Here is a 22,721-nt window from a genome sequence, read left to right as displayed (position 1 = left end):
TTTAATGCATGAACTTTAACATTTAATCAACCAAAATCAAAGATTAAACTAATCCATTTTTCATATTCAAACTAGTTACTCATACAAGCAAATCAAGCAACCAAATTACATATAAATCAACCTAATGAGCCATAGACACTAACTAACACCATTTCAAGTCAAGAACACTATGAACATGAAATCTAGAGTTTTTAGAAAGTTACCAAACGAGATGAAATTAGTATCAAGTTGTAGAGGAAGATGCAAGGATTCCAAATATGCAATTTGTTTTGTTGCAAGCCTGCTAGTTTCGATTTAGATGTTGATTGAATGATTTGTGAGTTTGAAAGAAAAAGATGGAAGTAGTAGAGATGAGGAGGTGATTGAATGAAATGAGTGGTGGTGGTGGGTATTGACTAGTTCAACTAGTCTCCACTTTGATCCCTTGGCAACAATAGTCCCTCGAGTTTAAAAGCCGGTGTGTGAATTAACCAAACTAATTATTTTAAATACGCGAGAGTAAACGGGAGATGTTATAATCGAATAACGGAAATATTAAGAACGTTAGTTAACGGAAGGTACGAATTTAGATAAGAAAGATATTATCTAAAAAAGAGACGGGCGTTAAAATAATTAACGAAAAAGTCGGGTTGTTACATTACCTACACCTTAAAAGAAATTTTGTCCCGAAATTTAGTTGGAAGTAGTAGTCGTTGATTCTTCCTCGAGACCTTGCGTTGCCAATTCCACGAATAAGTGAGGGTACTTCCTTTTTCATTAGACCTTGTCTTTCCTACGTAAACTCGAGTCCTCTTTTGGCATCCTAACAAACTTTGAAAATCGGGATTTTACATTGCTTTAAAGTTTGGTTTCACGATTCATAATTCTAACCGGTTTTCCCATGAAGTGGAGTTTGTCATCGATAGTAAGCTCATCAAAAGGAATAACAAGTTCTCGTTCGGCAAGACACTTCTTTAAGTTTGATACATGGAATGTAGGATGAACGGAATTCGATTGAGTTGGGAGTTCGAAATGGTAATCAACGGGTCCAATATGCTCCAAGATTTCAAAACGATCAAAATATTGCGGATTTAGCTTTCTACGTTTCCCGAAACGGATTACACCTTTTCAAGGTGCGATTTTTAACATTACGCGGTCACCCACTTGGAATTCGAGATCCTTACATCTAACATCGGTATAGCTCTTTTGACGACTACGGGCCGTCTTGAGCCTTTCTTAGATTTGAACGATCTTAACGGTTATTTCTTGAATGAGTTCGGATTCGGTGATCTGCTTGCCACCTACTTCGGCCCAACGAATAGGAGAACCACATTTGCGGTCATATAAAGTTTCGAAATGGTATGACGTTAATACTCGAATGATAACTTTCATTGTAAAAGGAATCGGTTAAAGTCAACAATACAAGTTCGTGATATGTTTTCCAAGGTTTGAATCGTAATTTGCTTGGTCCGTCGGTTTTTGGATGATACGTGGTACTCATGTCTAAACGTGTTCCCAAGGCTTCTTGTAAATCTAGAAGTGAAACGAGTATCTCGATCCGAAACAAATGACAAAGGCACACCGTCTCGAGAGAGAATTTCCTATAATGAAAGGTTGTGCAAGTTTTCCCATCTCGACGGTTTCTGAATACGTTTGATAAGATTATTCCCCTTCTGGTGAAGACTGGTATAGTGTGTGGATTCTCTCCCCATTTAGAGATTAGATGATAAGATTTCCTTATATAGAAGTATGAGCGTAATGATAGGAGGAGTTTTCATTTTTGATATTGTCGCATCGCGAGTCTTGTGGTCAAATGTTGAGACTTGGTGGAAACGAGATAGTACACGTAGTCATATATGTTTTGGAGTTGAGTAGTAGCTGGCCATTTATCAGAAGCATAAGGACGATAAGTCAATGAAGGAAGAGGTATCCTTGGATTGTGTGTTATCTTGGGTTCTGGTAATATCAGAAGGAAACAGTGAGATAACAGAGTTATGTAATGTGGGACGTGGTGATGAGAAAATTGATCGGGCCCCATAATTAGGTATCCAAGTTTCTTCAGGCAAAAATTAACGAATTTCAGTTTCCTTGATTTCGAGTCGAGAGAGGATGCCTTTCAGGTGTTCACTTAGGAATATTTTCATATTTGAGTTCTACTTTGGTGCTGCACGAATTTGGCTAGCGAGGTCGGTGTGGATAATCACATTTTAAGGTTCGGACACGGAGAGGTTTAATTATTTCCTTTTGGCTCAAGGCATCGGCTACAACATTTGCCTTGCCCGGATGGTAACGAAGTTCACAATCATAATCATTCAATGTTCCAGTCCACCACCGTTGTCTCGTGTTGAGTTGTTTTTGATCGAAAATGTGTTGGAGGCTTTTGTGGTCGGTGAGAACGTTACTTTTGGTTCCATAAGGATAGTGTCTCCACATTTTAAGTGCAAAGACAACGGTTCTTAATTCAAGATTGTGTGTCGTGTAGTTTTGTTCGTATATTTCAATTGTCAGGAAGCGTAAGCAATAACTTTCCTTCGTGAGTTAACGAGGTTAAAGGACGAGCAATACGGGAAAAGTCGGAAATGAATTTTCGGTAATAACCGGCGAGATCCAAAATTTATGAATGTGAGTCAGAGTCGTGGGGGTCTCCCAATTACGTATGGCTTCGATTTTTGCAAGATCGACTTTAATACCTTGACCACTAACAACATGACCTAGAAATTGGACTTCGTTTAACCAAAAATTCACACTTAAAAAACTTGGCATAGAGTTGTTCTTTTCTCAAGAGTTCGAGCATAAGACGAAAATGTTATTCGTGTTCTTTTTCTTTTTTTTTCGCTTTTGAAGCAGATGAAGATGTCTTCGATGAATACGATGATGAATTTGTCTAGATAAGGCTTGCATACGCGATTCATAAGATCCATGAATATGGTCGGGGCATTAGTTAAACTGAACGGCACTAAAAGAAATTCATAACTACCGTAGCGAGTTCAAAAAATGGTTTTGGAGACGTCTTCTCCCCTAACCCTCAATTTATGATAAACGGAATAGAGGCCGATTTTGGAATACACATGAGATCCTTGTAATTGATCAAGAGGTTGTCGGTACGGGGAAGAGGATATCGGTTCTTGACCGTCAATTTATTTAGTTCACGATAATTGATACACATTCTTAGGGAACCATTTTCTTCTTAACGAATAGGATTGGAGCTCTTCATGGTGAATGGCTAGGTTGGATAAAACTACGGTCAAGTAGTTCTTGGAGTTGACTTTGTAATTCTTGTATTTTGGATAGAGCGAGTCTATACGGTGCACGTGTTATGGGTGCGGCTCCCGGTATAAGATCGATTTAGAATTCAACCGGTCGATAAGGTGGAAGACCCGGAAATTTTTAGGGAAATACATCGGAAAAGTCACTAACAATTGGCACATCATCGAAATGCTTCTTATCAGTCTCGACTTTCTTAACGTAGGCTAGGATCGCAAAACAACCCTTAGGAAGATATTTTTCAACGTTGAGGCACGAAATAAGGTTGAGCCCGGTGCAACTCTCTTTGCTAAAACGATCAAGGGTTCACCATTCTCGATAAGTATACGAATGGTTTTTAGATCACAAGGAATGTCGGATTTTGTCTTGGCTAACCAATCCATACCAATAATTACATCAAAGTTTTCTAGGTCTAGAGGCATTAAATAGATTTTGAATCCTTTACCCACCATCATTTTGAGCCATTGGGACTTTGGTATGACTTACCGTAATATAACCACGTCGATCAAGTGTCGTTATATTTCGCTAGTTCATACCTCCATTCCAACACCTCTTCATATAGTTAAGTTTGTGTAATCGTGAAGAATGCAAATGAACAAGGTGTAATGACATCTTTACAAGACTCGTATTTATTCGAAAGAGTTAGTGCAATCTCTGAAAATGTGTTTTCCCGCGGAAAATGTATAACTGATTGTTCTCGTCAAAATGTTCAAAGTCGATTAGTGGCATCCTTAGGTATAAGGAGAGTAACGAATCATGGTAACGAGTAGTACGTAACAGTAGTGAAAGGTAGTGATGACGATACTCATCAATAGTAGTGGCAGTAGTAACGAATAGTGATAAATAGTGAGGAGCACTAGTGTAAAATCAGTAGTGAGTAGTGAGTAGTGACCACGATAGTTATGAAAGTTTTACCACACTTGTGAAAAGTAAGCCGGAACGGCGGCAAAATAACGTGGTAAGGTAGAATTCCCTAAACTAGTTTAACGAATGAAGTCGCGTCATCCTTACGCGTATAAATCTTGAATTTACGTGTATTACCAGATAGTGGCAGAATACGGATTCACATGTCGAGAGTTAGGTACAATTAAGAAGTTCACCTAAGAAAGATTCAAGTATAATGCACAAGTAGTCAAGTAAGTGCTATCTATAGGAAATGTAAGTCAGAATGCAATGGTTAACTATTGGCTGTAGTCTAGACTCACTAATGCGTTCTAACGACTCTGTCAGACACACATCCTAGATCCCTACAACCAACGCTCTGATACCAACTGTGACGACCCGAAAAAATTGTCATTGACGGCGCCGTCAAATTAGGTCCCGTTACGTGGTCATAGTCCCTAAATGAGACGCGTTTGACCAAAATTATGTCGCATTCATTTGAAACGTATAAGACTTACAAAGTTGGACAGCCCTTTGCAGTTCATCTGGACGGCGTCCAGAATGGCTGAACGGCATCCAGCAGTGAAGGACTGGATGGCATCCAAGGTTTGGGACGGTGTCCAAAACACCTGGGCTGCCGAAATGCTGAAATTTCACAAGTCTCGAACCAAAACACATTTAAACACAATTTATGAACTGAGAACACTCAAAACACGTATCTTATATCGTTGGAAAGGTATTTTGACAAGGAATACAACTAAACACATTTTGTCAATCAAGTTCATCATTTACAACAACAAAATCCTCGTCGAATGATCGTTAAAAGTTCATTATCAAAGTTTCAAGTTCATAAAATGCATTTCATGACTCGGGAATCCAATTTACACATACGATACGCCGTTTCGAAGGTAATTGAACATACATTGCAACTAAACACTTATCAACAACATTTCATAGCGTTCAATGCATCAAAAGTTCGTATTTAAGTCTATCAAACCCTAACCAAAAATCACAAAATCGTTAATCATGTTAACGAAGTTTTTCCAAGTCAACCTACATACCAAAACAAAGCTAATGATGCTAGTAACACATTTAATGCATGAACTTTAATATTTAATCAACCAAAATCAAAGATTAAACTAATCTATTTTTCATATTCAAACTAGTTACTCATACAAGCAAATCAAGCAACCAAATTACATATAAATCAACCTAATGAGCCATAGACACTAACTAACACCATTTCAAGTCAAGAACACTAAGAACATGAAATCTAGAGTTTTTAGAAAGTTACTCAAATGAGATGAAATTAGTATCAAGTTGTAGAGGAAGATACAAGGATTCCAAATATGCAATTTGTTTTGTTGCAAGCTTGCTAGTTTTAATATAGATGATGATTGAATGATTTGTGAGTTTGAGAGAAAAAGATGGAAGTAGTAGAGATGATGAGGTGATTGAATGAAATGAGTGGTGGTTGTGGGTATTGACTAGTTCAACTAGTCTCCACTTTGATCCCTTAGCAACAATAGTCCCTCGAGTTTAAAAGCGGATGCGTGAATTAACCAAATGAATTATTTTAAATACGCGAGAGTAAACGAAATATGTTATAATCGAATAACGGAAATATTAAGAACGTTAGTTAACGGAAGGTACGTATTTAGATAACAAAAGATATTATCTAAAAAGAAAGAGACGGGCGTTAAAATAATTAACGAAAAAGTTGGGTTGTTACATCGAATAAGGTTAATTTAATCGATTGTTTTGCGCCCTTGGAATCCAGATTCCAAATCGGGGTTCGCACAATTATTGGAGTTAAAACATTTGATCTACTCTTTTTCCCAAATCAAGCACTCAAACCCGAAATCTATTCATACCAGATGATTTTGGTTTGATCAAATGGTGCCACCTAAAGGTACGAACAATACGACAAAGCAAGGTAGCGAAACGGCAAACACAAAAGGAACGTCTGACATCGTTCCACGCACTTTGAACGCGGAAATTTCACCATCGGTGGAACCTCCGCAGTCACAAAAAACAATCCATCATTAACATTCACTCCGGTGACACTTCAGATGACGAAATGAATGTCTCCGGTGAAGATGAAGATACAAGGGAAAAGACACCAGCTGACGGAAAACGATTGCACACAGACATCTCCGGTCTCAAAATCGGCGGTTCGAGTGGCATTGAGTCATCTCACAATAACACCAACATGATCAGCAAGATGATCTCAGCTGATGTTGAAAAACAAGTGATTGAAAAGCTAAAGGCCATGCTGAACGAGAACGGTCCAGCAGAAAGGCAGCCATCTCAAACTCTGGATGTTCTAAAGACCAACCCACTGTTAAACATCGGGGAAAGAAGTGAGGGTGTCATCAAGGCTGCCGCAAACGCATGGTTAACCGAGCTCCTTGTGCAGGCTGCACCGCCGACATATAAACACTCCCTGTCACAACCGACCGTCCAGGGACTACACTAGAGAATCTGTTCGCCCTGATCATTGGTAACACAGCAAAGCGACCGGTTGAGATGTCCACTACTAGCCAAAATCTATGCGAACGGATTGCCGGCTGTATACTCCCTGCTAACATCGTCATACCGATCACTTTGGGGGTGTACAATGGCACTACTGACCCAGACGATTTCCTGCAAATCTTCGAGGGCGCCATGAAAACCTAACATTGGAGTGATGAGGTAGCATGCCATCTATTTTTGACTGTCCTACAGTCGGCTGCCAGGGAATGGTTCGCCAAATTACCACCAAATGGAATTACATGCTTTGCAGACTTGCGGGAAAAGTTTCTCATGCAATATCAGAACCTCCGCTGACACACGTATACGCACCTGTATGCCCACGAAATATCAATGTGTCGGGGGGAGAAAATTGAAAGCTTCATCACAAGGTATATGCTGGAGTGCCAGAAAATCCCAGGACTCCCAGAAACACAGCAGATTTTCGGATTCATAACATGCCTGGACAAAGATGCACACCCGTCACTCATCTCTGAACTTCGGTGGAACATCCCGAGTACATTCGCAGACGCCGTGACAGTAGAAAGGCAGTACCAACACTCTGGAAGGGAAAGACAGGCATGGTATCATCGGGATGAAAAGAAAAGAGAAGAAGAAAAGAGAGGTGACAGCCGGCACCGTCATGATAGCAGCAGGCTTAGCGAAAGCCATCACAAGGGCTACAACAGCCACGGCAAAAGCCATGACAACCATAGACATGATAAAAGCAGCCGAAGACCATATGATAAGGGGTCCCTAATCGACAGCCTTTCAAAAACTCTTAGGGAAATACTGTTAACAGAGCCCGTAAAGGCAAAATTTACCCCTCCGGCACCGTTAGAAAAGTGGGATGGTTAAAAGTCGGACAAGTACTGTGAGTTCCACGAAGACAACGGCCATGACACTGGTGAATGTAAAGCGCTAACACACGAAATCATCGCCAAAATCTAGGCGGGCAAGCTTAATCACTTGTTATCAGGTCGAAAGTTCAAAAAGGCTGACCCCAACAAATCATTCAGTTGGCAAAAGGAAGACAGCAAGAAGCGTGAGAAGGCAAAAGATAAAGTTGTAATTAACATGATGTAAGATCCTGAATTTTGTGCATCAGAAAATGTTCCTGAAAATGTCAGTAAATGTGTGCATCAGAAAGCGCCACTAAACGTCTACCTAACACTTATTCATTTTCAGAATTTACATCAGAATCAGGACTTGTCAGAATCAATCCCTGAAGCTCAGAATCTGTCCAGACGTGTGTGCGCGCATCGCACTCTGCCTGGCTACAGATTTCTGTTTTTTCTACTTTTGAGTTAAATGAAGGGCATTTTGATCATTTCACTTAAGGACAGATCTGTGGATATATTGGCAGTTTTAGATCCACTTTTGGATCATTTTCACATCCACATTTCTCTCATCTTCAAACCCTAGAGAGAGGAAGAGTTTTTAGAGAGGGAAAGCTCCATTTGGAGGAGAAGGAGGTTGATTCGAGTTAAGGTACAAGAGTTAAGGTTGTTCACCTCGTTAACGGCTACATTTTGGTAGTTTTGGTTAGCTCTAACTCTGAATTTAATTGTTATGATTCTTGTTCATGTTAGGGTTTGAGCTTTTTAGGGTTCCAAACCCCATTTCTCATGAAATTGGGGGTTTTGTTGTTTTGCTAGTGTAAGTGAACCCAATTATTATGGGTTTAGGGTTTGATGATGAATTTGGAAGTATTCATCATGGTTTGGGTGTTAATTCACTAGATTGTAAGTGTGTTAATGTTTAGATGTTCATAAGAACATGTTTGTATGATAAAATGGGTGTTAAACTTGATTTGGTGTCAAACTAAGTCATGAGGTCAAGATTTGATGAACCAAGTATATAAAGGTTTGATTAAAGTGTTAAATGGTGTTTTGGAAAGTAAATCACTAGCCGTTAGTGATTAAAGATGTTTTTGAGACTTATGTCAAAATGGGTTGACTTTGATGGGTCAAAATTGGTAATGATGCTAGTTTTTGTCAAATGGATGTTAAACGCTTTTGTTAGGTATTAAGTGGCGTTTTTGAATGAAAGTAATCGTGGGAAGTGATTTTGGGTTAATTGGCGTCAAGCATAATTTAGGTTAAATTGTACTTGTTTGATGGGTTGGAATTACCACCCGTAGTGGTAATTGGTGAAGTCCTTTTTAGGTGTCTAAATGGGAGGTTTGTGAAGGTAAGTATAAACCCTTGGTTAAGGGTGTTGGCGTCGAATTCTCTTGTAGAGAATGTATGTTGATTGTGTGTATACATATATGCGTATTATAGGTCAAAGCTTGCTCGGGTGCGTTGTTGGAGATTTTGCGCGTGGTTTGTAATGCTCGAGTTCGAGGTGAGTGGAATAATTATATATGTATGTATATGGTTTATTTGCTCGTGGGGTATGGGTTAAAGTTCGATGTTAACGATACCATATCCTAGAGTATGTTGTTTGTTTATTTAGATGAGGGTTTAAGTTCGATGTTGACGATACCTCATGGATGGATTTAAAGTTCGATGTTGATGAAGCCATACCACTATTGTAGTGACATTCGATGAGGATTTAAGTTCGATGTTGACGATACCTCATGTGTGGGTTTAAGTTCGATGTTGAAGATACCACATTAATTCATTAGATGAGGGTTAAAGTTCGGTGTTGACGATACCTCATATGTGGGTCTAAGTTCGATGTTGACGATACCACATTAAATAGGACGGATGGGGAATAAGTTCGATGTTGACGATACCATTCATTGGGCTAGCTTGAATACTAATAGATGTTGTGAACATCAATGTTTTATGTGTTGTAGTGTAGCATATTGTATTACGCGTGTTATATGCTATTGTTGTGCTAGCTTGTATTATCGGAGATTTAGCGTTATACTTTGCAATGGTATGCTAATTGAATTGCTAGCGTGTATGAGGTATTTGTGTAAGTGTTTGCAAGTATTGTGTTACGAGGCTAGCTAGTTGTTAGACTAGTTGCATAGGAGCGTTTGGGCTCGATGGAGTAACTTTTGGATATGCGGACGCGGATTGGGGATTTGGTAGTCCCCGGGATTATGCTCTTGGTATCGGGTTGGGTTATAGAGTCCTAACTCGTCTAAATGTAAATTGGGATTGAAACTTGTATTTTGTACGAAAGTCGTAAAACGGCCGATGTGGGCCCGACGTTGTAAAACTCATTTTATTATTGGAACGTGTTAGTTTTATCTAATATTATATGTTGTGTAAAGCTTTTCATCTAAAAGTGTCGGGAAGTGGGAGATCTTTAATTAAAAATTGGAAATTTCAGACAGAAGCTGACCAGGCCTTGAGCGCGCCGCGCACAGGCAGTGGAGCGCCCCGCGCACCCTTCTGTCATATATAAAAAAAAAAAAATTTGCTGCGTATTCGGTTGGATAACGGGTTGAGTCGTTACACATGATCAGTATTGAAAAAGATGAGCTTGCCCCTGGAGAGACGCCGCAATCACATTCCCAAAGCTACTGGCACGACACGCTTGGGAGGAGCTTGTGGTGATTGATGGCTTGATAGACAGCTTTCGCGTCCGAAAAATGTACACTGACCCCGGGAGTGAGGTTGATGTCTTATACGCCCATTGCCTTTCCCAACTCCCAAAATGTGTCGGTAGGAAAATGAGAGTCAAACGCTATCATTACTAGATTTACGGGCTCCACTGAAGAACCCATAGGAAAGCTCAAGGCAATGGTGACGGTAGGCACACAGCCCTACCTCCGTAGCGAAATCATTGACTTTTTTGTGATCAAATCTGTAACCGCCACAAACATGATCTTGGGAAGAAATTTCTTCAGAAAGTTTAACGCCGTAGCCTCCACCGCTCACGGCTTGCTTAAATTTCTAACCCGCAAAGGTATGGCTACTGTCGAATCCACCCGACAACCCTTCCAGGTAAAAGCCAATGCTCGTGTCACACGAAGCATCACAGTAAGGAAGACACCACACATCTTGGAAGAAAAACGTGTGTCAGTGCTTAAATGGCTAAGTTACTTTCCTCCCGCATCACGCTCCAACAAAAAGAGCCAGGTTAGCTCTTACAAGACTGAAAACCGCAGTACTGGTTGTCGCTATCTGCTAGGATGGGAAGAACAATCTCTTAATACCCACGGGACAACTGAACACCTCAACTCGGCACTTAAATGTTCCAAGCCAGAAAGCTGCGAAAGCTCCAACCGAGATGGAACGCCGGCTAAAGGAAGCAAAAGTGGCTAGATGCTACACTAAAGTTTAGATGGATACCGTGATTGAAATTGATCACTTCAACTCATGGTCATCTTGATGTTTGTCTTTTTCTTTTTCAATAAAGAATCTATGTATGTTTTTTTCTTTTCGGGAATGAATAAAAGCATTTTACCGTTTACAATAACTTGTTCCTTACGTTATTTACAAACGATGCTCATATATTAATAACCAATTAGTGGCAGACGTATTCCGGCATCCACATAAGTCCCACGCCAGTTATTCTGTACCCCCTTAAGAGGTGATTGTCTAGCCCTCATCGGTACAAGTTTATACTGATAAACGGCCAATGAGTAGATGGCATAAACACACGTGACTGCACGGTGTACATGCCAAAACTAATACAAATGTAGTCTAGACCTACATATGAAGATATGAACTAGTTCAACTAAAGAAAATTCGGCACAACATACTTGAAATTAATTTCATGTGATTCATTACAAGTTTCTCCAGAAATATGCAACAATGTGCAATACAACAAATTAAAAATTAAAATCCAAGAGCTGCTGCACAGTTGTACCATCACTGGAACAAAGATCCTCAAAACTGCCAAATCGGATCTCCGCCAAGGCCTTTTGAGCAGCCTAAAATTCCTGCGCAGCAGTTGCATTCACTTTCCCAGTAATTTCCGGATGCAAGGGGACGGCACCGCTAATGTGATGCTTCTGCATCAATCTAACGGCATGGAAGGGGGACTACCCTGCAATTGTTACCCTCCTATGTGGTCACTTCTTTCATTAGGACAGCAGAGGATACCTCCTTATCCTTCTCCTTCTCAGTAGTTACCTGGGAACGCCCTCCCTGAGCAAACCTCGGCTAGCTATCTAGGTCATCAACAGTTTCCTGGGCGACATTTAGCTGACGTTCCAGGCCTCTCCGAAACCCAAGTCAATGAACTCTATCTCGATTGCCCTGGCACGAGTAGAAGGCCCCGTAACAGCTGCAAAAATCAAAAAGGCATGAGACAAATTACAACAAAAATAAAGCTAGGTTAAAAGAACAAGGCAATTACCTCTACCCCCTTTTTGTCAATAGCTGAGGAAGGTCTTGAATACTTCATGACCGTATGCCCCTCCGGCACATTTGGTCCCGGGAAGACCAATATCCGGCTGGCCTCCCGGGTCAACCAGGACACTCTCAACCTTGAGACGAAGAAAAAGCATCGGAACATACGAACTGATAGAAGTATATGATAATGATTAAGGTACATCTCCCACATTACCAATTTTCGGTACAAATGGAATGTACCTAAGCAGGTGCCACTCCATAGTACGTGGAGAATCGATGCATAAATTAAGAACAGGGCAACCAAAAGTTGCCCACGGTGATGGCCGCACCATAAAAGGCAACCACGCCCGCAGGAGGCTTATGAGCTCGGTAAGTGGTGTCAGGACAAAGAGCCACCCGATGCTATAGAAAACACGAGCATGTTACAGTAGGCCTTTGCTTTGATCACACAAACGAAAGTCAAGGGGATTCACGGATGACTCCGCAGTTACAGTTACAAAATATCAAAATAAGTCACATAAGCAACGACAGAAAGAAAAGCAGTTCATCAAGCATATCTGCCATTCGAATCCGGTGTAGAAATTTATTTCAAAACAGAAGATAAACACAAAGATATCAAAGTATTTCATTGCTAAGTACAAGGCTACACGTGTAAATGCTGCAAACCCTAAACAACCTATGGTTTTAGCAAAGAAATAACAACAAATCCTATATGAACAAAAGGAAACCCTTGCATATGATCTGTTAGGCTCGCCAAGAAAGGGAGTGAAAATGAGCACATGCGTTGAAAGAAATCAAAAGCTCTCAACGAGCAATCGCCAACATGGTCCGGCTGGTATCAGGATGACCGCAAGGCAGAAACATGCCCGTTAGCCCCACGGGAAGTAATTCCAGTTTCAAAATCAATCGGAAGCACAAATACAAACGTTCGTTCGCAAGAGATGCGCATAGCTCATAGATATCTGAGCGCGAACGTATCGTATTCTTCAAACCTGGGAGGCTCAGCAACGCGGCGACCAACGTAATGATAAGAGACACATCAAACGACCATCGGTGTTCAATTGTTTCCAATCTATCCGCAATTGAAGACGGAATACATTCAAAAAAATTCATAGATTTAAAATAAATCTTCAGATCCACACTGAAGCCTGAAACAAAACAAAGTAGAAGTAAGAAGACCGAAAAAAAAAGAAGAAAAAACACAAAACACTCACCAATATCGTGAGTAATATGCCTCAGCGAACAATGGCAGGGTCATCCTTTGGGCATCAACAACAACAAAAACATCATCAGCGATTAACCAAGCAAAAGGGTTGTTCATGCAACAAGAGGCAATTTTCGAAGACCGCAAATTTATAAAAAGAAACGGTATTAAAGACAAGTGTAGCGTAGTTGGAAGAAAGAAAAAGTGAAAAACTCAGATGATAATCAAAGCTATTTATAGCCACAAAAGAAGAAAGAAGCATTGATGAAAGTGGCATACAACTGTTTCTTGGAAAATGTTCCAAAGATATCGATAAACGGAATGTAATAATTAAAAATGGCACAGTTGCAAAAGAGCGTCTTTTCAAAGAGCCACACGCATTTAATGCACGTCCATTCAGGTGCTTGACACACTTTCTTAAGTTTGACAACGCAGCCATTACGGCCGGCATCATCAAACTGGGGGGACTTGATGATACACATAATGATCCGTCTCAGAAAAACACTGATAAGCAGCATCCTGGCTAGGGTTTTCTACCCGGCATATGCCTATCTCGGAAAATAACGTATTCCCGGCATCACCTTAGTAACCTGACTAGAAGGTTACTTATGCATGCACCCGGAAAAGGCAGCAGGCAGCAGCCAGCTGGGAATGACATATAAGATCCGGCTTGAACAAGCAATAAGCTCTACCAGCATTCCCTAGCCGGATTTAAAAGCATCAAGAAGATAAGGACTATATTAAACACAATTAAGCATGCTAAATAAACCGGCGACACTTTACCCGGTCAAGATAGACACCGTGAAGAAACACTTGGAGCAAAACTACGTAATGATCTAGTCGAGGACACCACATTACCGGCTTAAGCATCTTGACCCGGTACAAGGATAACGTCCTGGGACGAACAACCGTCCCGGGGCCGATGCGACGTTCCGGAGCGAACGTTTCATCCCGAAACAAGTGCACTCTCCCGGAACGAATACTTGATCCCGGAATAAACATACAAACAAGCTACACGCCACATCAGCCCGCGAATCTAGAGAAGTTTGTTAGGATCTGCTTGATTATTCCCATGAAAGGGACAGGTGCCACGTCACCCCTCGGGATTGACAAAGTTTGTTATAACCATGAAAGGGACATGTGCCACATCACCATTCCCTCCTAACATCTATAAATACGTGAGCAAGATCATCAATCACATAACACTGGATGCATTAACGTTACTCTGCCCAAATCAATTACGGTAGCACTACTCCAGTCGTTAACTTACTTCCGATCGGTGCTCCGACCACCATCGGAACTAATCTTCGCCTTAAGATACTAACTTATTCGATCACAATCGAATAAGGTTAATTTAATTAATTGTTTTACGCCCTTGGAATCCAGATTCCAAATCGGGGTTCGCACAATTATTGGAGTTAAAACATTCGATCTACACTTTTTCCCAAATCAAGCACTCAAACCTGAAATCTATTCATACCAGACAATTTTGGTTTGATTAGTCGAGGTATTCGTGATGATGAGGTTAATGTGATAAGTAATGTAGGGGCCCGATTTTACTCTATGTCACCGACGTCTTGGGCATATGAGTGAGAAGGGAATGAAGTCGTAGTTTCTAATGGAAAGATTCCTAATTTAAAGAAGTCGGATATCGATTTTTACGAACCATGTACATTTGGGAAACAATACAATGTGTCATTCGGGAAATCGGGAATTGAGCCAAAGAAGGAGAATCTTGAACTTGTTCATTCCGATGTTTATGGACCTACAACGGCTGAGTCATATGGTGGTTCCCGCTATTATGTCACCTTCATTGGTGACTCCATAAGAAATGTATGGTGTATTTTCTTAAAGTATAATTTAATGTATTTGCTACTTTTAAAGCGTGAGTAGCTGTGGAAAACGAGACTAACTTGAAAGTTTAGTGTTTGAAATCCAACAATGGAGGAGAATATAGTATATTAAGACTATTGTGTGGAACATGTTATTCGTATGTTGATAACAACTTCAGAAACACCAGAACACAATGAGGTTGCCGAACGCATGAACCGTATGCTCAATGAGAGGGCTAGGTGTATGCGGTTACAAGCAGGTCTACCCAAGATGTTTTATGGAGATGTTGTAAGTACGGCGGCTTATTTGATTAATAGGAGACCCTCAACACCGTTGGATTTTCAAATTTAAGAGGAAGAATGTACCGATAAATTATGATTTTAGCTCACTTAAGGGTTTTCAGTTGTAATGTGTATGTGAAACCAAGGACATAAACAAAGAAAAGATTGAAGCTAAATCAAGAAAATGCACATTTATCTGGCATGGATTGGATGACATGGGTTTTTAGTGTTGCGATAACGAGGCGAGGAAGGTGTTTCGTAGTTGAGATGTTATTTTTGAAAGCTGGTTGTATGGCACTAGGGTAACAATTAGTTCTAATCATGATCTAATTATGTTTGATGATTCCATTGATGTGAACACAGGTTCTAGTGAGAGTTCGAGAACTACTGAATTGTTGCTTGACAGTGAGGATTAAAATGATGCAGATGATTTGGAGAGTGGTGCTAGCTCCGAAAGTAATTGGATCTCTAGTTGTGGGGATAATGGTGACTTAACTCAATCACCACAACCCATGACTCCACCATTGAGACGATCAAGTAGAATGCCCAATCCTACAGTTAGGTTTTCTCCATCGACAAACCATTTGCTCTATACCAAAAATGATGAACCTGAGAGTTATTTGAGCAAGAAAATCTGAAGAATCCATAGAGTGGGAGATTTCTATGAAAGAAGAGGTGGGATCACTTATAAAGAATGAGACATGGTCACTAGTGAAATTACCTCCTAATAAAAAGGCGTTGCACAACAAATGGGTCTTTCGGGTCAAGGATGAATTGAATGGGAAAAAATGGTACAAGGCTCCGTTGGTAATTAAGGGGTTTCAACAAAGGGATGGGGTCGATTACAATGATATTTTCTTGCCGGTTGTGAAGATTACTACTATTCACTTGGTTTTGAGTATTGTAACCGTTGATGACTTACTTCTAGAACAATTAGATATAAAGACCGCATTTTTGCATGGAGATCTCGATGAAGAGATTTATTTGGTGCAACCTATTGGATTTCTTAGTAGTTGGTAAAGAGGTGGGTTTGCAAATTGAATAAAAGTCTGTATGGATTGAAACACGCACCACAACAATGGTACTTGAAGTTCAATGACTTTATGACTAGGAGTGGCTTCACGAGAAGCAATATGGATCAATGTTGTTACTTGAAGAAATTCAAGTCCTCTTATGTTATTTTGTTACTTTATGTTGATGAAATGTTGGTTGTAGGGTCAGATATGTTGGAGATCAACAAGTTAAAGAGACAATTGTATCATCAGTTCAAGATGAAAGACTTATGGGCCACTAAACAAATACTCGGATGAGTATTACACGGAATCAGGTTGAAGGTACTTTAACTTTGTCTCAAAATAAGTATATCGAGAAAGTGTCAGAGCAGTTCAACATGGAAGATTTAAAGGCAAGATCCATGCCTTTAGGCGGCACTTTAAAGTTGACGAGGAGTCAATCACCTACACGGATAGAGACAAAGAAGAAATCGCTCAAGTTCTTTATGCATCTGCGGTGGGTAGTGTTATGTATGCTATGGTATGCACAAGACCTGACATATATCATGCAGTGGGAGTTGTGAGTAGGTTTATGTCGAATCCGAGTAAGGAGCATTGTGAAGGAGTAAAGTGACTTTTGCGCTGCTTGAAAGGTACTTCTAAAATGGGGTTACAATACACTAAAAGTGATTCCATCTTGAAAGGGTACGTGGATGCGGATTTGGGTGGATGTGACGATTCGGGGAACAGCACTACGGATTATGTTTTCATGGTTGGAAAGATGACGATTACTTGGATGTATAGACTTCAAAAGAGTGTTACGTTGTCAACAACAGAGGTCGAATATATAGCCGCAACTGAAGCAAGCAAAGAACTTATATAGTAGAAGAATTTCATGGTGGAGTTGGGAAGAGTTCAAGACTGTGTCTTGTATTGTGATAATAAAAATGCTATTCACTTAGGTAAGAACCCGATGTTTGATGGTCGTACGAAACACATCAAACCAAGGTATCACTTTATTCGCAAACTCGTAAATGATGGTACTTTAGTTGTTGCTAAAATTTCTGGTACGGAGAATCCTGCTGATATGTATACTAAGGTGGTTACGTTCGATAAGTTGATGCTTTGCATAGCTTCAGCTGGTCTTCTTATGAGCTCATGAAAGAAGACGTCGACTAGAGAGTTTAAGGGTTATTGATTTGATTTCGACAAGTAGTGTTGAAGACCTTGTATCGAAAGTTTGCTCTTCTAGCGATGTTGAGTTTGTGTATCCCGTATTTGATTGAGGGTATAATAGGTGGTTTAACATTCTTGGTTGAAATAGTTGGGTTGACGAGAATTGGGTTTTGTTTATGTTCTTTTTTGAGTGGCAAATTGTTAGATGCAAAGAAGACCAAAAACAAAGAAGAAGCAAATCTCGCGACCAGAAATCATATTCTCACGGTCACGAGTATGGTGTTTTCAGGAAACATGAAAAGAGCACTTTTGGCCTGAAGAAATGGATTTCAACACCGCAAATATCCATTTTCGCGACCACGATGTTGTGTCGTGATGACCAAGTCGGTTTAGCTAGTTTCCTTATTTCAATTTGCATTATAAATAGGACCTTTGTACTCTGTAACCTAAAGCACGAAATTTCAATAAAAAATATCTTTAATTAGCCGTGGACTAAAACAATCACTACGAATGCATATGACAATGTATTATTTATTTCCGTTTAGTTTTCTTACATTATTGTGTTCGTTTGTTGTTTGTGAGGTCACAGTATCTTGATTGGTGATTGTTGTTGGGTCAATAAATTCCTAACATGAGTCACCCATGGTGGTTACCTTTTTTTGATTGTACCTACTGTTGAGGTGTAGGCTTCGGTTACTTGGTGGTTAAGTTAGGGTACGGCCAACCCTTATTCCTATGGTCCGGGCTTAAGTTAATTAGACTAGGGTTTTGTCTTAATCCTCGTCTATAAATAATTTGTCATTGTACAAGCTTTGTATCACCTTCAAAAAATTATAAGAATCACTCTCTAGTTCCAAAGTGGATTTAGTCTCACATTGAGACCGAACCACTATAATTTGTTGTGTTTATATTTTCGGCTGTGTTTATGCTAGTTTGATCAGGGACTTCACACCTACTTAATTTCTAAATTATACATTGTTGCACATAACAACCATATCAATAGATAGTCGAGTGGTTGAGATTTTGTTATGTTCGTAAGAGGATTCAAGTTCAAACTTCATTGACAACATGTTATGGAGTGATCATCTAAGGGTTGAAAACGATAACGGTGTACCTGTTTGAGCTGCATAAGTGTTAGTAAATATACTCTAACTCTACGAATATTTTGAAACAAGTAAACCTTTGAAAAGAAGTTTGTTACACATAAGAGTTCGTGTAATTTTCTGCAGGGATGATTTTTCCAATAATTTCGTTAATGTTGTATATAAGCAAAGTAATTATTCTTCGTACTATTTATAGGGTATAATAGTACCAAAATTATGATACACACAAAAGTCAATATGATCTTTCTAAAAGTAAAAGGTGAACGCTCATTCTTAATCTTATTGAAGTTGTTGGGACAAAAGTTGCCTACAAATTGATATTCTTACGTCTCCATCATGAGCCGTTTATTTTTAGTTTAACATTAATCAAGTGCTAAACTAAACCTAAATGTTGGAAAACTGTAACACACAGGGAAAAAAGTGAAAGCGAACGATAAACGTATATTTTAAGTTTATTGTTTAAAACATAACGAATATAACTAATATATTTTGTAGTTATCAACTTAACATAAATAATCACCGATATCAAAATAAAATATGGATATATAATCACTATTAAAAGATATATTTATGTCTTGTACATAATTCAACCTACTAGTATAAAAACTTAAAATACAATAATTTAGAAGAAAGGTCTAAATGTTACTGTGTAACATATTTCATAAACCAGATGATATTTTTTTCAAAAGAGTTTTGATAACATGTGCCATGTGATACTCATGAAACAACTTCAAAAATTAGTGTATTTTTTTTTTTTTTTTTTTTTTTAACATGTATGCATAAGATATATTATGTATATATTAGATACTAGTTTTCTGAGCACGTATGTTGCACGGCTTAGCTTTCGATAACGTTAATATTGATACGTTTATGAGTTCGTCCGTTATAAAAAGTGTCAAAATTTGATATACTTAAGTTTATCTAAATAACATATTTTTGTATTTAATATATATATATATATATATATATATGTATATATATATATATATATATATATATATATATATATATATATATATATATATATATATATATATATATATATATATATATATATATATATATATATATATATATATTTGATTTTAATTGAGTTATATACTTAAGTTTTATTTAAATAAATAAGTTTATTCGTTAATTAGTTGAATTGATTTTTGGATCAAGGTTGTTATAGTTCGTGAAAGAGATTTGTTAAATTTGTATTTATGAGTCAATTACAATCTAAAAAGAAGAAATTAAATATATGATTAATTATTTTTTTTTACAAAATTAGTGTTTTTTTTTTTTTTAACATGTATGCATAAGATATATTATGTATATATTAGATACTAGTTTTCTGAACACGTATGTTGCACGGCTTAGCTTTCGATAACGTTAATATTGATACGTTTATGAGTTCGCCCGTTATAAAAAGTGTCAAAATTTGATATACTTAAGTTTATCTAAATAACATATTTTTGTATTTAATATATATATATATATATATATTTATATATATATATATATATATATATATATATATTTGATTTTAGTTGAGTTATATACTTAAGTTTTATTTAAATAAATAAGTTTATTCGTTAATTAGTTGAATTGATTTTTGGATCAAGGTTGTTATAGTTCGTGAAAGAGATTTGTTAAATTTGTATTTATGAGTCAATTACAATCTAAAAAGAAGAAATTAAATATATGATTAATTATTTATAAAAAATTGATGGAAATTATTGAAGTAACACGTGACATAATAAACCGGATTAACACGTAGCACATTGTACAAGATTTATATATAGGTATATAGTATATAAATAGATTAGATTATATTTAATTTGTTAATCAGGATTAAATATAAATACTATGCCTTAAAATTAAATTTACGTTTAATAAATACATATATATTAGCAAAATCTATATAAAGTCCGCAAGAGGTATGAAGTACCCTACTAATTTGGCTAATAACTACCATCGAGACATTGTCTGAGTAGTATAAGCTCTGGGTTGGATCTGAGTTATAGTTGGCGCATGTTCGAATTCAGGGGAGATTTTCTCAAGGATTCTGTTGTAGTGAATAAATGTGTATGATCTAAGCCACTCTGTTTAAAACAAAGCACATCAGACACTTAATACGGCGATGGTGTATGAAGAGTTTTTTCTTAACGCGTGTGAGTGACAAATGAGAATATTCAATATTGAAATAGCCGTTAAAAAATTCGAGAATAACTAACTTATACTTATATCTGTAAATCAAAACGTTTTATTATTATGGTGCTGAATTAACATTACTCCATTATAATGGTATAGTTGATAGTTGATAGTTGATTGATAGTGGCAACAGCATATGTTGTTTTGGATTATATTACAATTAAACTAATCAACAAGGAACATTTAAAGTTTATAATCTTTTGCAAATAAAGTTCACCCGGCCTCAATGAGGGAAGAAGTGTGCCCTCAAAATTTAATTATATTCGGAATAGCTATTCCTAAGAGCATAAGATTAAAATCAATAAACACACTAAAACTTTTCAAAAATAATATAATTTGTATTTAATGAACTCATTAATTTCCATATATGTAAGTATATTAAGTATAAATTATATTATATTATTCATGACAGGTTTTACATTAACAAGGAATATAAACCTGCGCGTCGCTGCGGGCTGGTTTTGTTCGGTTAACGGTCGGTTAATTGAACGTTAACTAAAAATGGTTAATGGTCGGTTAATTGAACGTTTAGAAAATATATGAATTAAAAAGGAAGTGAATAAAGGTTGAAAAAAAATAATTCGTTAAGGGTGATTTTGGTTGGTTAACGTTCGGTGAATTTACGTTAAAAAAAGGTTAACGGTCGTTTATTTAAACTTTTAAAAATATAAAGAAATGAAAAATGAAGTGAAAAAAGTTGTAAAAATAATGAAAAAAAAAGTTAAAAAAGAAAACTGTTTGTCATAAAAATGGTTACTGAAATGAAATGGAAAAATAAAATAAAAATAATTAAATATATAGAAAAATAGTGAGAGTCAAGAACTCAATTTGAATAAATATGTAAAACTCATTACAGAGTATATATTATTACTAGTGAAATGACCCGTAGAATCACGGGTTTATTTAAACGAAACAGTTTAAAATATTTTATGTATTAAGTGAATATAAATGTTAAAGTCATTTAAGTTAATGACCCGTGGAACCACAGATTCTGACTAAGAAACTTGTCGTTGTTTTTACAAATATATTGATGTACTTAACTTGGTCAAAATAAATAAACTACATTCATTCTCTCACAACCTTCTTCCAATTTTTATCACAATTACTGTTTTCTTTTTCATAAAAACCTACCTTACAACCTTTTATTGAAACATGTAGTTCGGATACACATGTAGCGTAATTAATCCCGTAAAGAGAACTCATATTTAAATAATAATAATAATAATAATAATAATAATAATAATAATAATAATAATAATAATAATAATAATAATAATAATAATAATAATAATCATAATAATAAATAATAATAAAGTTTATTTAAAATTTGAGTATTTATATTTTTAATGATAATTAATAGTAATAACAAATGCCTCTTAATTTTTTTTAATATAACATACAATTATTATATGAAAGTTGTACAATATGCTTCAAAGTTTGTACATGTGTTCATGTGTTGTTTTGTAAAAGATTGTACAATTTGTTAAAAAGTATATATATATATATATATATATATATATATATATATATATATATATATATATATATATATATATAGGATCATGGGGGTATTTATATATTCTGTGTATTTATTTGTTTTCATTTTGTATCTTTTTTTATAATTATAATTAATTTTATAATGTAAATTAATAAAATGGTATTATCAGTTTGTATTTGTTTTTATTTTTTATATATAATTTAAAATCATAAAACCTTATTGCCTTCAAAATCGGCATGCATATATTATCGGTATTTTTTTGTATTTTTTAATTATAATTAAGTAGATTTTTGTGAATCTCCTAGGGCGCTCATAAGATTACTCCCAACCATAACATACTTTCTCAACATTTTTCAACCTACGTCAGATTTCTCTCTCCACATTCCTCACCAGTTCCTTCCATAACACTCTCATTAACATAGCCAACCATAACATATTTTCTCAAATTTTATTATTATTTATTATTATTATTACTATTATTATTTAAATTGATATAATAATATTTTTAAACAACACTTTTATTAAAAAATACAAATAC

This window comes from Rutidosis leptorrhynchoides, chromosome 2 (assembly GCF_046630445.1).
Source record: "Rutidosis leptorrhynchoides isolate AG116_Rl617_1_P2 chromosome 2, CSIRO_AGI_Rlap_v1, whole genome shotgun sequence".
Lineage (NCBI taxonomy): Eukaryota > Viridiplantae > Streptophyta > Magnoliopsida > Asterales > Asteraceae > Rutidosis > Rutidosis leptorrhynchoides.
This window is presented reverse-complemented; position numbering follows the sequence as displayed.